Source organism: Triticum aestivum, chromosome 1B (genome assembly GCF_018294505.1).
Source record: "Triticum aestivum cultivar Chinese Spring chromosome 1B, IWGSC CS RefSeq v2.1, whole genome shotgun sequence".
In the NCBI taxonomy this organism is placed as follows: Eukaryota; Viridiplantae; Streptophyta; class Magnoliopsida; order Poales; family Poaceae; genus Triticum; species Triticum aestivum.
The window spans coordinates 61,375,995-61,389,855 of NC_057795.1; positions in this window are offsets into that span (position 1 = coordinate 61,375,995).

The window sequence follows — 13,861 nt, forward strand, 5'->3', positions numbered from 1 at the left end:
AGCACGCGCGGCAACGGATTCCAGACTCCAGTCGACGCCAACTCTTTAAACCTCCGACTCAGGTATACCGCACTCCGATCCAGAATTTGGCAGCTGCAACACGTATAGCAGAGTCGATTCAGACTTCCCAGTCAGAGGCTGGCAGAGGCTTGATGCAGATCAGGGATTTGCTCTGGGCAGCTGGAGATCAGAATTCAGCTGTGTCGCAGTTGCGGAATAGGATTCATAGCAGGTCCGTGGTGGCGAATACTATCCAGTCAGCTCATAGCCCCAGATCGCCCCCGAGGCATGAAGGGCGTGGTGACCAACACGGTCAGTACAGGAACTATGAGCAGGATGATCACCGAGTCGATCGCAACGATCGACGTCGAGTGCCAACTCCTCCCCGTAGGGGTGGATCATATATGCCTCGACAGCAGGACGACAGACGCCAGTATAGTGGCGGGCGAAGAATTCCAGTCGACCCTAGAGAACCAGGCTTTGATGCAAGATCCATCATTGTTCAAGGTCTGGTCGACCGGAATAGAGCCCATAGAGAGGGTAATGACAGAGATGTACCCACCAGCAGCCGAGTGCACGTCTCCGGACCAGAGTGTTTCAGCAGAGCCATCAGAGCCGCGGTGATTCCTCCCAACTTCAGGTTGGCGACTGGGGTCAGCAAGTTCAATGGTGAGTCCAAGCCCGACACTTTTCTTGAGGACTACCGAGTGGCTGTTCAGATCGGCGGTGGAAATGACGAGGTGGCCATGAAACATTTGCCTCTCATGTTGGAAGGGTCAGCCAAGGCATGGCTGAATCAGTTGACACCCAGCAGCATCTACACGTGGGAGGCCCTCCCGAGTGTTTGTTAGGACATTTGAAGGAACGTGCAAGTGGCCAGCAGGGCTAACAGAGCTGCAGTCTTGTGTACAGAAGTCGAATGAGACTCTGAGAGATTACACCCAAAGGTGGATCACACTGCATCATACAGTAGAAAATGTATCCGACCACCAGGCGGTCTGCGCCTTCAAGGAGGGCGTAAAGTACAGAGAGCTAAGCCTGAAATTTGGTCGAACCGGAGACATGTCTCTGAGTCGAATGATGGAAATAGCCACCAAATATGCCAATGGTGAAGAAGAGGATCAGCTCCAGAGCGGCAAACACAAGTCAGTCGCCCAAGACACCGGAGGTGGAAATTCCAGTCGGAAGCAAAAGCGTAAAGCTGAGCCAGCCGCACCTGGAGAAGCCTTGGCCCTGAACCAAGGAAAATTCAAAGGGAAACCCAAGGGGCCTTGGAACCCCAAGAAGGTAAAAGATAAGGAAGGAAATGACGTGTTAGTTTGCCATGTCACATCCACACCAAGAAGGATGAAGAGGGTAATTTCATCTACCCGAAGCATACCACTCGACAATGTCGACTCCTGATACAGCAGTTCCAAGGGAAGCAGTCCAAGGACAAAGAAAAAGAGTCGGACAAAGTTGAGGACAAGGAGGATAGTGACGGAGAATATCCGCAGGTCAATTCCACCTTGATGATTTTTGCCGATGTTGAAAGCAAAAACCGACTGAAAGTTATAAACCGAGAGGTGAACATGGATGCTCCGTCAACACCCAATTACCTGAAGTGGTCTCAGACTGCCATCACGTTCAACCAATCTGATCACCCCACGCACATAGCCACCCCTAGGAGGCAAGCGTTGGTGGTCGACCCGGTCGTTGAGGGCACTCGACTGACCAAAGTGTTGATGGATGGCGGCAGCAGTTTGAATATACTGTATGCTAAGACGCTGAAAGGGATGGGCATTCCGATGTCCAGGTTGAGCACAAGTGTCACACCCTAGCTAGTCATGCATTAGAGTGTTGCATCATGTTTACTCTTTCATCAGAAACTTGAAATGGGGATTTGTGAAACCCTCAGAATCATTTTTGAAAATGACCCAAATAAAAATTTCTCCAAAAGGGTCCAAGAAAATGCTCATGTTGCTCTCTGAAAATATTGGACAGAGATAAAAATCAAACCAATATTTTTAAGAGCTCATAGGTATTTATTTTGGGCATTTGGAATTAATGCATAAATATTTGCGTTGGAAATATATTAGTTATATATATTAATATATGTCCAAAAATTATGCCACCTGTTGGGGAGCTCTGGAATAATATATCTAGCTCCTGCAAAAATTGGCATAAGGTAATAAAATGATTTAATATTTTATTTAAATCAAAACAAATGACAGAAATTAGAAAACAAAAATAAATTAAGAGGGAGAAGCTTACCTGGGGCTCCTCCCTGTGCAGCCCAGCAGTAGCTGGCCGGCCCAGCCAGCAGGCGGCCCAGCCCGCCTCCTCCTCTATCATCTTCGTCCTCGACAGAGGGAGGGGAGTGTGCCCGGCGCGCGCGCGCGCCACCGCGCCACGCCACCAGCTCGCCTGCCTGCCTGCCTCTCCCCTCCTCGTCTGGATGCCCTGGAACGACGCCACGCCCCCCCCCCCCCCCCGTACTCTCTCACTCTCCCCCGGTTCTTCCTCTCCTCCCCCTCGCTCTCTCTCTCCCGTGTCCGAACGCACCCATCGCCGCCGTTCGCCATAGCCGCCGCCACCGGCCTCCCCTCGCCTTCCCGACTCGCGCAGGAGCTCCGCCCCCTCGCCCTGAAGCTCTCCGTCAAGCCACAAGATGCCGGACGCCCCGTGGAGCCGCCGTCGCCATCGTCTTCCTCCTCGGGCTCCGACCACCATCGCCGTCGATTCGCCGTCTCCAGTGCGTCCCCGAGCCCGCTTCGACGCCCGCTGCAACTGCGGTGAGGTCCGCCACCGTTTCCCTCTCTTCTCCCCCTCGTTCCCGCGCCGTAACTCCGTTCCCACCACGGCCGAACCTCCGCCGTCGCCGAGCTCGCCGTTGACGCAGCTCCGGTGACCATTTGGTCACCCCGGCGAGTCCAACAAGTTTGTAAGGCCCCGTAGAGCATCCCTAGCGCCTTGCCTCGCTCGCCTTCGAGCTCCAACCCCGTTTCCGTGCACGACCGAACCCCGGCGGCCGCAGCCGAGCTCGCCGCCGTCGACTCCGGCCACCCCAGGCCCAGCCACGGCCACCGCCCGACGTGCCATCGAGCTAGCTTTCCAACGCACCTAGCCGCACGCCGTTTGGAGCACCATAGAGGAAACCCGAGGCACTTGTACGCCGCGGACCTCGCCGGCGACTAACCGCCGGCGGGTTTGACCTGTTCGACCTGGGGTTTGACCCCCCCAGAGTCACTGACGCGTGGGCCCCGTCGGCCAGGTGGTTAGCTTAGTACTAATCGCTATTAGTTAACCCCCCTGACACTAACCAGTGGGCCCCAGCGCCACTAATTCTTAATTAGGATTAAACTAACCTCTGTTAAACCCCCTGTCACTGACGTGTGGACCCCACACGTCAGGTTTGACCCCAGCCAGCCGCAGTTGACCGCTGACGTCGTGCTGACGTCATGCTGGCGCAATATACATATTTCTGGATTTAAATTAAATCAGGAAATTCCAGAATATAATTTAAACTTCAAAAATTCATAACTTTTATTCTGTAACTCCAAATCAGACAAATTATATATGAAAAATGATCAGAAAAATCCAATCTATCCATCTGTACTATTTTCATGCATGATCAAACAAGTTAAATTGATGTTTAAAGCAGAACAAGGAAAAGCACTTTAAAAGGCCATGCTTGAGTTTGAAATTTGAATCTTTGATTCAAATTTGTTCAAACCCTTCTGGTTTTAGTTGCATTAGCCCAACACACTCATATTGCCATGTTTCATGCATGCATCATATTGTTGCACATTGTTTGGTGATGGTTGTGTATCGGTGTCCTTTGCGACAGGTTCTGCCTCCGAGGAGTACCGTGATTACCCTAACGAAGAACCGTATCAGTGCATCGAACCATCAGGCAAGCAACCAACCATTTGATCATATCGATACAATCCCATGTTCTCGCTCCTGCTCTCTTTTACTGCATTAAGACAACGCATTTCAAACTGCTGTGTGCTACGGTAGTTGAACCCATTTCCTCTGCATGACCTGTCATTGCCACAGTAACTAGATGAAACCCACTAGCATGTGTAGGAGTTGATTGAGCCATAGGTATGTGTTGTTCCTACCTTGCTATGCCTGCTATGCTTAGAGTCGGGTCAGGTCTGGTTCATCTGGGTGATGGGCTAGAGTGAAATGATTATGTTGGTAATGAGAATGGTGTGGTGAACACGATTTGGTAAAGGTATCGATGAGAGGCCATGTAGGAGTACATGGTGGGTTGTTTCATTGAAGCCGACCTTAAGCACTGAGATCTGTATGTGTGATTTAAGAATCAGCTACTACCATGCATTGGGCCCGAAACCAATGGACCCTCTCGGCTTCTTATTCACCCTAGTTCTCCGTCCAGGAGTTGCAAGTAGTTTCTGGTGTTTGTAGCCTACTGGAGGCCGTGGACAGCGCTGACCGTAGGGGTGGGCTGTGATGCGGTAGGTACGTGGCCGGGTGTACCGAATACCCGTTAGGTATCTCGGTAACCCTGTTCACATCGTTCGGGGCTGTATGGGAAACCTCGGCCGGACTCCCTGCGGATGGAACCTGAATAGGCGATAAACCTGGACTGGAGGCTTAGGTGATTAGGTAGGTCGTGGCCGACACCCACGTTGGGCTTCCGCTTGAAGGTTGCCGAGTACATGTCGTGTAAACTACGGTAAGTGGTGAGAGCGTGTATGAAGAAGTACACCCCTGCAGGGTTAACATGATCTATTCGAATAGCCGCGTCCACGGTAAAGGACTACTTGGTTGCCTATACAGTTCATAGACAAGTAAATGGAAACTACTAAAAGCCTCAAGATAAGTGTGAGTGCCGAGGATGGCTCTTCCGTAGGAAGACGGAGGCGGATCCTCGGTAGTGTATTGAAGTGGTGAGTAGTGGACTCGTGTGCGCAAAACCATTTCAAGTTGAAGTCTCGTAGGTTAGCCTAGCCAAGAGTCAAAGCTGGCTTGCTGCAACAACTCCACCAACCCTTCTTGATAATATGCATGTATGTAGGATCTGATGTAAGTCTTGCTGAGTACCTTTGTACTCATGTTGCTATAATTTACATTTTTACAGAAGACGCTGCAACCCCTTCTGATGGGTTCTACGTAGACGTTGACATCAACGAGTAGGCTAAAGGCCCAGGTGGTGATCCTGAGCTTGTGAAGGACCATGTAGTATAGCTAGGCTTTCCAAGCCTCTTTTATTTTACTAGTTGTCTGTACTCAGACAAGTTACTTCCGCTGCTGGTTTGTATGACTGTATGACTTGAATGCTGGGTCGTGAGACCCGTACCTTTGTGTATGTTATGTATGGCTCCCTGAGCCTTAAATAAAGTACTTGTGTCGTAGAGTCATGTTGTGATGCTTCGTTGTATTTGCACATATCGAGCATATTGTGTGTATGATTGAAATGCTTGGTATGTGTGGGATCTGACTATCTAGTTGTTTATCTTTAGTAGCCTCTCTTACCGGGAAATGTCTCCTAGTGTTACCGCTGAGCCATGGTAGCTTGCTACTGCTCTGGAACACTTAGGCTGGCCGGCATGTGTCCTTCTTCGTTCCTGTGTCTGTCCCTTCGGGGAAATGTCACGCATTGAGTACCGGAGTCCTGTTAGCCCGCTACAGCCCGGTTTACCGGAGTCCTGCTCGCCCAGTGCTACAGCCCGGACCCACTTGCTGATGACCGACACGTTCGAAGCTGGGTCATGGATGCCTGTCCCTGTAAGTCTGTGCCACTTTTGGGTTTACGACTAGTCATGTCAGCCCGGGCTCCTTATCATATGGATGCTAGCGACACTATCATATACGTGAGCCAAAAGGCGCAAACGGTCCCGGGCAAAGGTAAGGCGACACCCGTGGGGATACCGTGCGTGAGGCCGCAAAGTGATATGAGGTGTTACCGGCTAGATCGATGTGACATCGAGTCGGGGTCCTGACAGCGTTGGCATCAGAGCCGGACTGCCTGTAGGTTCTCCAAGCCAAACTGGTCGATGTTGAGTCTAGAAAGTCTTTAGTTATATGTAGGGGAATTGTTTGTGGGTTGGAACGTAAGGCTCTTTTTACTCCTTTATCTTATGACATTCTGATCTGAGTCAGTCTATTCTTCCACCGGGGGTTAAGGAATTAGGATCTATTCTCTCTATCAGGATCACGTGTTACTAATCAGTAGTACCTTATAGGTTTGATGGATACAAGCCTAGTTCAATCCTATTACCACATTATGTTGCTAGGATGGACTCAGAACTTGATATGATGATGTTGAGTGTGTATGAAATTCTTTGTCAAATGTCTCAAAATCCTTCTTGAGCATTTACAGCTGTTATGCTGCCGAAATTTTGCTAGAAATTCTAATGCCTTTGCATTATGATTGTGCTTTCAGATGGCCACTCGCGACCTCAATCAAGTGGTTCGCCTGACTCGATGCCTAGATGTACCCGGCCATACTGCCATGTTGGTCAGGGTAATGACTGAGGCTGGATACCGCTGGTATCCTGAGTACACGGTCGAAGAGCAATTTCGGGACTTTAATCAAAGCCAGTATCTCTGCACTGTCAGGATATTTCCATCTTATCCTGGATCCACCGAGCCCCTTCACTGCTCCTATGGACTCGGGGTTACTATTGAGATGGCTGTGCAGGACGCCGCCTACTCTATGATGACCATCATGCGAGTCAGATCTGGTCTATTTCGGGACTCTGATTTCCGGTATATGCCAGGATCACTTCCGGGAGCACAAGGGTATCTCCAGGCTATCTATGCTGACCCCACTCAGGAGGATTCACGGACTCGCACCACTGCTGAGATGCTCGAGGATAAGGACCGTGAAAATCGGGCCTTGAGGTTAGAGCTCTTCAATACCCGTGCTGACCACTGGGCCACTTTGACTCGGTTCGCACCGGCGGTGCAAGCTGGATATTCGGATATGCGCGATCTCTATCCTGTGAGATCTGCTCTGCCAGACGTGATGGGTTGGCGTGATGTAGGAGGCATCACCCCACCTCGCGGTCCCCGCAGGCCACCGTCTGTTGGTCCAAGACCTCATCCTAGCCCCTATGGTCCACAAGCTCCGCGAGATCGTCTGTTTCCGGATGATCATGTTGAGCTTCCAGGCTATGGAGGTGACTTCTACGAGGACTACTACGGATCGGTCTGAGTTAGTGGTAGTATCACTAGTTCGCACTAGCTGTGTCGTCTATCGTCCCGCGTGACTCGTGGGATATGACCTAGTTTGTACTCTTTCCGGAGGTGTAGAAAAATAATGTATAGGAGCTTGGGATGCCTCCGATGAGATGTAATCCTCTTTTCACCGTAATAGTACTTTGTTTGGTCTTGTACTAAACCCTGTATGGTGTGTATGACGATGGAATAAAGAAGCAGTTTCTGTATCTACCATGTCATACGGATGATCATCTTGCATTTCGAGTTATTCCTTACATTTTATATCCTATGTCGGAATTTTATCATCCTGACTAAATCATTGTCTTGTTTACCTAGGATGGTCAACACGCGCACTAACCCTGCTCCTCAAGAGCAGGCCGAAGGCAGTGAAGTCAGGGATGCAAATCTGCCTCATCCTCCTTCCCTAGCCGAGGTTATGATGGAAGCTGAGAGAAACAAGCGGGAGACCAACCGTTTGTTGGAGCGTATTGAACAGAACACGGCACACCATCAGAGGACTAACGTGGTGTCACTCAGTGATTTTATCAAATTACATCCACCCACGTTCCACCACTCCGTCGAGCCTCTCGACGCTGATGACTGGCTTCGCAGTATCTCTCACAAACTGCGTTCCGCGCTGGTAGCGGAGGCTGACAAGGTCACCTTTGCTGCATATCATCTTGAAGGCCCCGCCAGTCTATGGTGGGAGAATTATGGAGCTATGCGCCCAGCGGGCCATGTCACTACTTGGGCTGAATTCAGCGAGGCTTTCCGTGAACATCACATTCCGGAGGGTCTCATGGACCGTAAACGTGAGGAATTTTGCAGTTTCACTCAGGGCCGACTTTCTGTGGATGCTTATAGCAGGGAGTTTGGTAACCTCGCACGATATGCAACTGAGGAAGTTTCTACTGATGCCAAGAAGCAAGCAAGGTTCCGTAAGGGACTTAGTCCTGAGCTTCGCCGCGACCTCCGTCTGCATGAGTGCACATCTTTTCAGAAACTTGTCAACAAAGCCATCAGTGCTGAAACTGGTCAGACTGACTATGACGCAACACGCAAGCATGGCCGTGACATGGGTTCCTCATCCGGTGCTGGTCCTCAGAAGCGCCGCGTGTGGGTGCCCAACACCGCCCTGCCACCCAGGTTCACACCGAGGCCATCTTTCCAGGCGCCTCGCCCTGTTCAACAGTCTGCACCGGCCAAGCCCTATGGGGGTCCAACCAATAATGCTCCTCCACGTACCAGTTCCGTGACTTGTTTCAAGTGTGGGGAATCTGGTCACTATATGCGTGAGTGTCCCCAGACCAACCCCAACCAATCTGCTAAAGCTGTTGGCCGTGGCAAGCCGACAGGGAAAGTGTTCCACGCCAAGCCGGCCACCGCCTCACGTGGCCATGTCAACTGTATCTCTGCCGAAGAAGCTCAAGAGGATCCCAACGTCGTTCTCGGTACGCTCCTTGTTAATTGCCACCCGGCATCTGTTCTTTTCGATACAGGAGCCTCTCATTCATTTATATCCGAGAACTATGCTCGTTTGCATAACACTGCATTCTGTGACATGCCATCCACTATGGAAATTTCTACTCCCGGGTCTAGATGGCAGACCTCTAGGGTAAGTTATGGAAATGAAATCCAAGTCGACAGACTTGTTTTTCTTGCATCGTTGATAGCCCTTAAATCTTCAGATATTAATATCATTCTGGGTATGGACTGGATGTCAGCTCATCATGCCCAAATTGATTGCTTCTCTAGGACTGTTCAACTCACCCATCCTTCAGGGAAGATAGTCAATGTCTTGACCCGATTAGCCAAGCGACAATTATATTCTCTTAAGGCCAGCCCTTTGCCAGACCTTGAGGATGTTCCGGTAGTCCGTGACTTCCCGGATGTCTTCCCAGAGGAATTGCCAGGTGTTCCACCTGACAGGGATGTTGAGTTCGTAATAGACCTCATCCCAGGAACCGTTCCGATTGCTAGAAGACCTTATAAGATGGCACCACTAGAACTAGCCGAGCTTAAGAAACAACTCGATGAGTCCTTGAAAAAGGGTTTCATCTGCCCTAGTTCATCTCCGTGGGCTTGCCCCGTCCTATTCGTCAAGAAGAAGGATGGTACGGACCGGATGGTTGTAGATTACCGACCTGTCAATTTGGTCACAATCAAGAACAAATATCCGCTTCCCAGGATCAACGACCTGTATGATCAGCTCGCTGGATCCTCAGTCTTCTCCAAGATGGATTTGAGGTTGGGCTACCATCAAATCAAAATCAGAAACGGGGACATTCCTAAAACGGCCTTTGTTACTCGTTATGGCCAATACGAGTACACCGTCATGTCCTTCGGTTTAACCAACGCTCCAGCCACCTTTTCTCGGTTAATGAACTCAATCTTCATGGAGTATTTGGATAAATTCGTCGTGGTTTACCTCGATGATATACTCATCTACTCCAAGAACGAGGAAGAACATGCCGAACATCTAAGGCTAGTGTTGAAGAAACTTCGAGAGCATCGCCTTTATGCCAAATTTTCTAAATGTGAATTTTGGTTGTCAGAAGTGACCTATCTGGGTCATGTAATATCTGGTAAAGGTATTGCTGTTAACCCTGAGCGAGTTCAAGCCGTCCTTAATTGGACTCCACCTGAATCGGTCAAGCAAGTTCGGAGTTTTCTGGGCTTAGCGAGCTATTGTCGTCGCTTTGTCGAGAACTTCTCCAAAGTTGCTAAACCTCTAACCGAACTCCTCAAGAAAGATAAGAAGTTCGAATGGACTCCACAATGTGAGCACAGCTTTCAGGAACTGAAAAGACGCCTGACCTCTGCTCCCGTACTGGTACCGCCAGACTTCTCCAAGGACTTTGTTATCTACTGCGACGCCTCGCGACAAGGACTAGGTTGCATTCTCATGCAAGATCGACACGTAATTGCCTACGCTTCACGGCAATTGCACCCACATGAGGAGAATTATCCTACTCATGATCTAGAGCTTGCAGCCGTAGTCTATGCACTCAAGACCTGGCGACATTACCTCCTCGGTAACCGTTGCGAAATATTCACTGATCACCAAAGTCTGAAGTACATTTTCACCCAACCGGATTTGAATCTCAGGCAAAGACGTTGGGTTGAGTTGATCACAGACTTCGACTTAGGAATAACCTACACCCCAGGGAAAGCCAACGTCATGGCTGATGCGCTAAGTCGTAAATCTTATTGTAACAACCTGATGTTACAACAAAGTCAACCGCTTCTCCATGAGGAATTTCGGAAGCTTAACCTTCACATTGTTCCTCAAGGTTTTCTTTCCACCTTGGTAGCAAAACCTACTCTTACGGATCAAATCATCGCTGCCCAAAAGCGAGATAAGGGAATATCTAAAATCAAAGAGAACATTGCTAGCGGAGGTGCTAGTTGTTTCTCCACAAATGATCATGGTGTTGTGTACTTTGAGAACCGTCTAGTGGTTCCCAAGAACCAGCATCTACGGCAGTTGATCCTTAAGGAGGCTCATGAATCTCCTCTCACCATTCATCCCGGTAGTACTAAGATGTATCAGGACCTACGCCAGAGGTTCTGGTGGACTAGGATGAAGAGAGAAATTGCTCAGTATATTGCTAATTGCGACGTCTGTCGTCGTGTAAAAGCAGAGCATCAACGGCCTGCTGGCACCCTTCAACCCTTAGCTATTCCTGAATGGAAATGGGATAAAATTGGTATGGATTTCATTACCGGTTTTCCCAGGACCAAGAGAGGGAATAATGCTATTTTCGTCGTTGTCGATCGTCTTTCCAAAGTAGCCCATTTCTTACCTGTTCGTGAGAGTATAACCGCTAGTCAGCTGGCAGACTTATACATCTCCCGAATAGTGTCCCTCCATGGTGTTCCTTTGGAAATTAACTCGGATCGAGGAAGTCTTTTCACCTCTCGATTTTGGGAAAGCTTCCAAAATGCTATGGGGACCCGTCTCTCCTTTAGCACCGCCTTCCACCCTCAGTCGAGTGGTCAAGTGGAACGCGTCAACCAGATTCTAGAAGACATGCTTCGAGCCTCTGTTATCTCATTCGGAATGGACTGGGAGAAGTGCCTTCCATTTGCCGAATTCGCTTACAACAACAGCTATCAATCTAGCTTGGGTAAAGCCCCTTTTGAAGTTCTCTATGGACGACGGTGTCGAACACCCCTTAACTGGTCAGAGACCGGGGAAAGACAATTCTTTGGCCCGGATATGATTCAGGAAGCAGAAGAACAAGTTCGTATCGTTCGTGAAAAGTTGAAAACAGCCCAATCTCGTCAAAAGAGTCAATATGACCGAAAACATAAGGCTATGACTTTCGAGGTTGACGAGAAGGCTTATCTTCGGGTCACCCCTCTGAAGGGAACCCATCGTTTCGGTATCAAAGGCAAATTGGCTCCTCGTTACATTGGACCTTTTCGCATTCTCGCCAAACGAGGAGAAGTTGCCTACCAGTTGGAACTACCTCCGCACCTCTCCAGAGTCCACGATGTCTTCCACGTTTCTCAACTCAGGCGTTGCTTCTCGGATCCTATCCGTGGAGTGGACCACGAAACGCTTGATCTCCAAGATAATCTTACATATCGAGAGTACCCCATTCGTATCCTCGATCAGGCCGAACGTACCACCCGACGTCATAATATCAAGTTTCTCAAAGTACAATGGTCGCACCATTCTGAGGATGAAGCAACTTGGGAAAGGGAGGATCGTCTTCGACTCGAGTATCCCGCCTTCTTCCCGGAGGAACCCAAATCTCGGGACGAGATTCTTTTGAGTGGGGGTGAGTTGTCACACCCTAGCTAGTCATGCATTAGAGTGTTGCATCATGTTTACTCTTTCATCAGAAACTTGAAATGGGGATTTGTGAAACCCTCAGAATCATTTTGAAAATGACCCAAATAAAAATTTCTCCAAAAGGGTCCAAGAAAATGCTCATGTTGCTCTCTGAAAATATTGGACAGAGATAAAAATCAAACCAATATTTTTAAGAGCTCATAGGTATTTATTTTGGGCATTTGGAATTAATGCATAAATATTTGCATTGGAAATATATTAGTTATATATATTAATATATGTCCAAAAATTATGCCACCTGTTGGGGAGCTCTGGAATAATATATCTAGCTCCTGCAAAAATTGGCATAAGGTAATAAAATGATTTAATATTTTATTTAAATCAAAACAAATGACAGAAATTAGAAAACAAAAATAAATTAAGAGGGAGAAGCTTACCTGGGGCTCCTCCCTGTGCAGCCCAGCAGTAGCTGGCCGGCCCAGCCAGCAGGCGGCCCAGCCCGCCTCCTCCTCTGTCGTCTTCGTCCTCGACAGAGGGAGGGGAGTGTGCCCGGCGCGCGCGCGCCACCGCGCCATGCCACCAGCTCGCCTGCCTGCCTGCCTCTCCCCTCCTCGTCTGGATGCCCTGGAACGACGCCACGCCCCCCCCCCCCCCCCCCGTACTCTCTCACTCTCCCCCGGTTCTTCCTCTCCTCCCCCTCGCTCTCTCTCTCCCGTGTCCGAACACACCCATCGCCGCCGTTCGCCATAGCCGTCGCCACCGGCCTCCCCTCGCCTTCCCGACTCGCGCAGGAGCTCCGCCCCCTCGCCCTGAAGCTCTCCGTCAAGCCACAAGACGCCGGACGCCCCGTGGAGCCGTCGTCGCCATCGTCTTCCTCCTCGGGCTCCGACCACCATCGCCGTCGATTCGCCGTCTCCAGTGCGTCCCCGAGCCCGCTTCGACGCCCGCTGCCACCGCGGTGAGCTCCGCCACCGTTTCCCTCTCTTCTCCCCCTCGTTCCCGTGCCATAACTCCGTTCCCACCACGGCCGAACCTCCGCCGTCGCCGAGCTCGCCGTCGACGCAGCTCCGGTGACCATTTGGTCACCCCGGCGAGTCCAACAAGTTCGTAAGGCCCCGTAGAGCATCCCTAGCGCCTTGCTTCGCTCGCCTTCGAGCTCCAACCCGTTTCCGTGCACGACCGAACCCCGGCGGCCGCAGCCGAGCTCGCCGCCGTCGACTCCGGCCACCCAGGCCCAGCCACGGCCACCGCCCGACGCGCCATCGAGCTAGCTTTCCAACGCACCTAGCCGCACGCCGTTTGGAGCACCACAGAGGAAACCCGGGCACATGTACCGCGGACCTCGCCGGCGACTAACCGCCGGCGGGTTTGACTGTTCGACCTGGGGTTTGACCCCCCAGAGTCACTGACGCGTGGGCCCCGTCGGCCAGGTGGTTAGCTTAGTACTAATCGCTGTTAATTAACCCCCCTGACACTGACCAGTGGGCCCCAGCGCCACTAACTCTTAATTAGGATTAAACTAACCTCTGTTAAACCCCCTGTCACTGACGTGTGGACCCCACACGTCAGGTTTGACCCCAGCCAGCCGCAGTTGACCGCTGACGTCGTGCTGACGTCATGCTGGCGCAATATACATATTTCTGGATTTAAATTAAATCAGGAAATTCCAGAATATAATTTAAACTTCAAAAATTCATAACTTTTATTCTGTAACTCCAAATCAGACAAATTATATATGAAAAATGATCAGAAAAATCCAATCTATCCATCTGTACTATTTTCATGCATGATCAAACAAGTTAAATTGATGTTTAAAGCAGAACAAGGAAAAGCACTTTAAAAGGCCATGCTTGAGTTTGAAATTTGAATCTTTGATTCAAA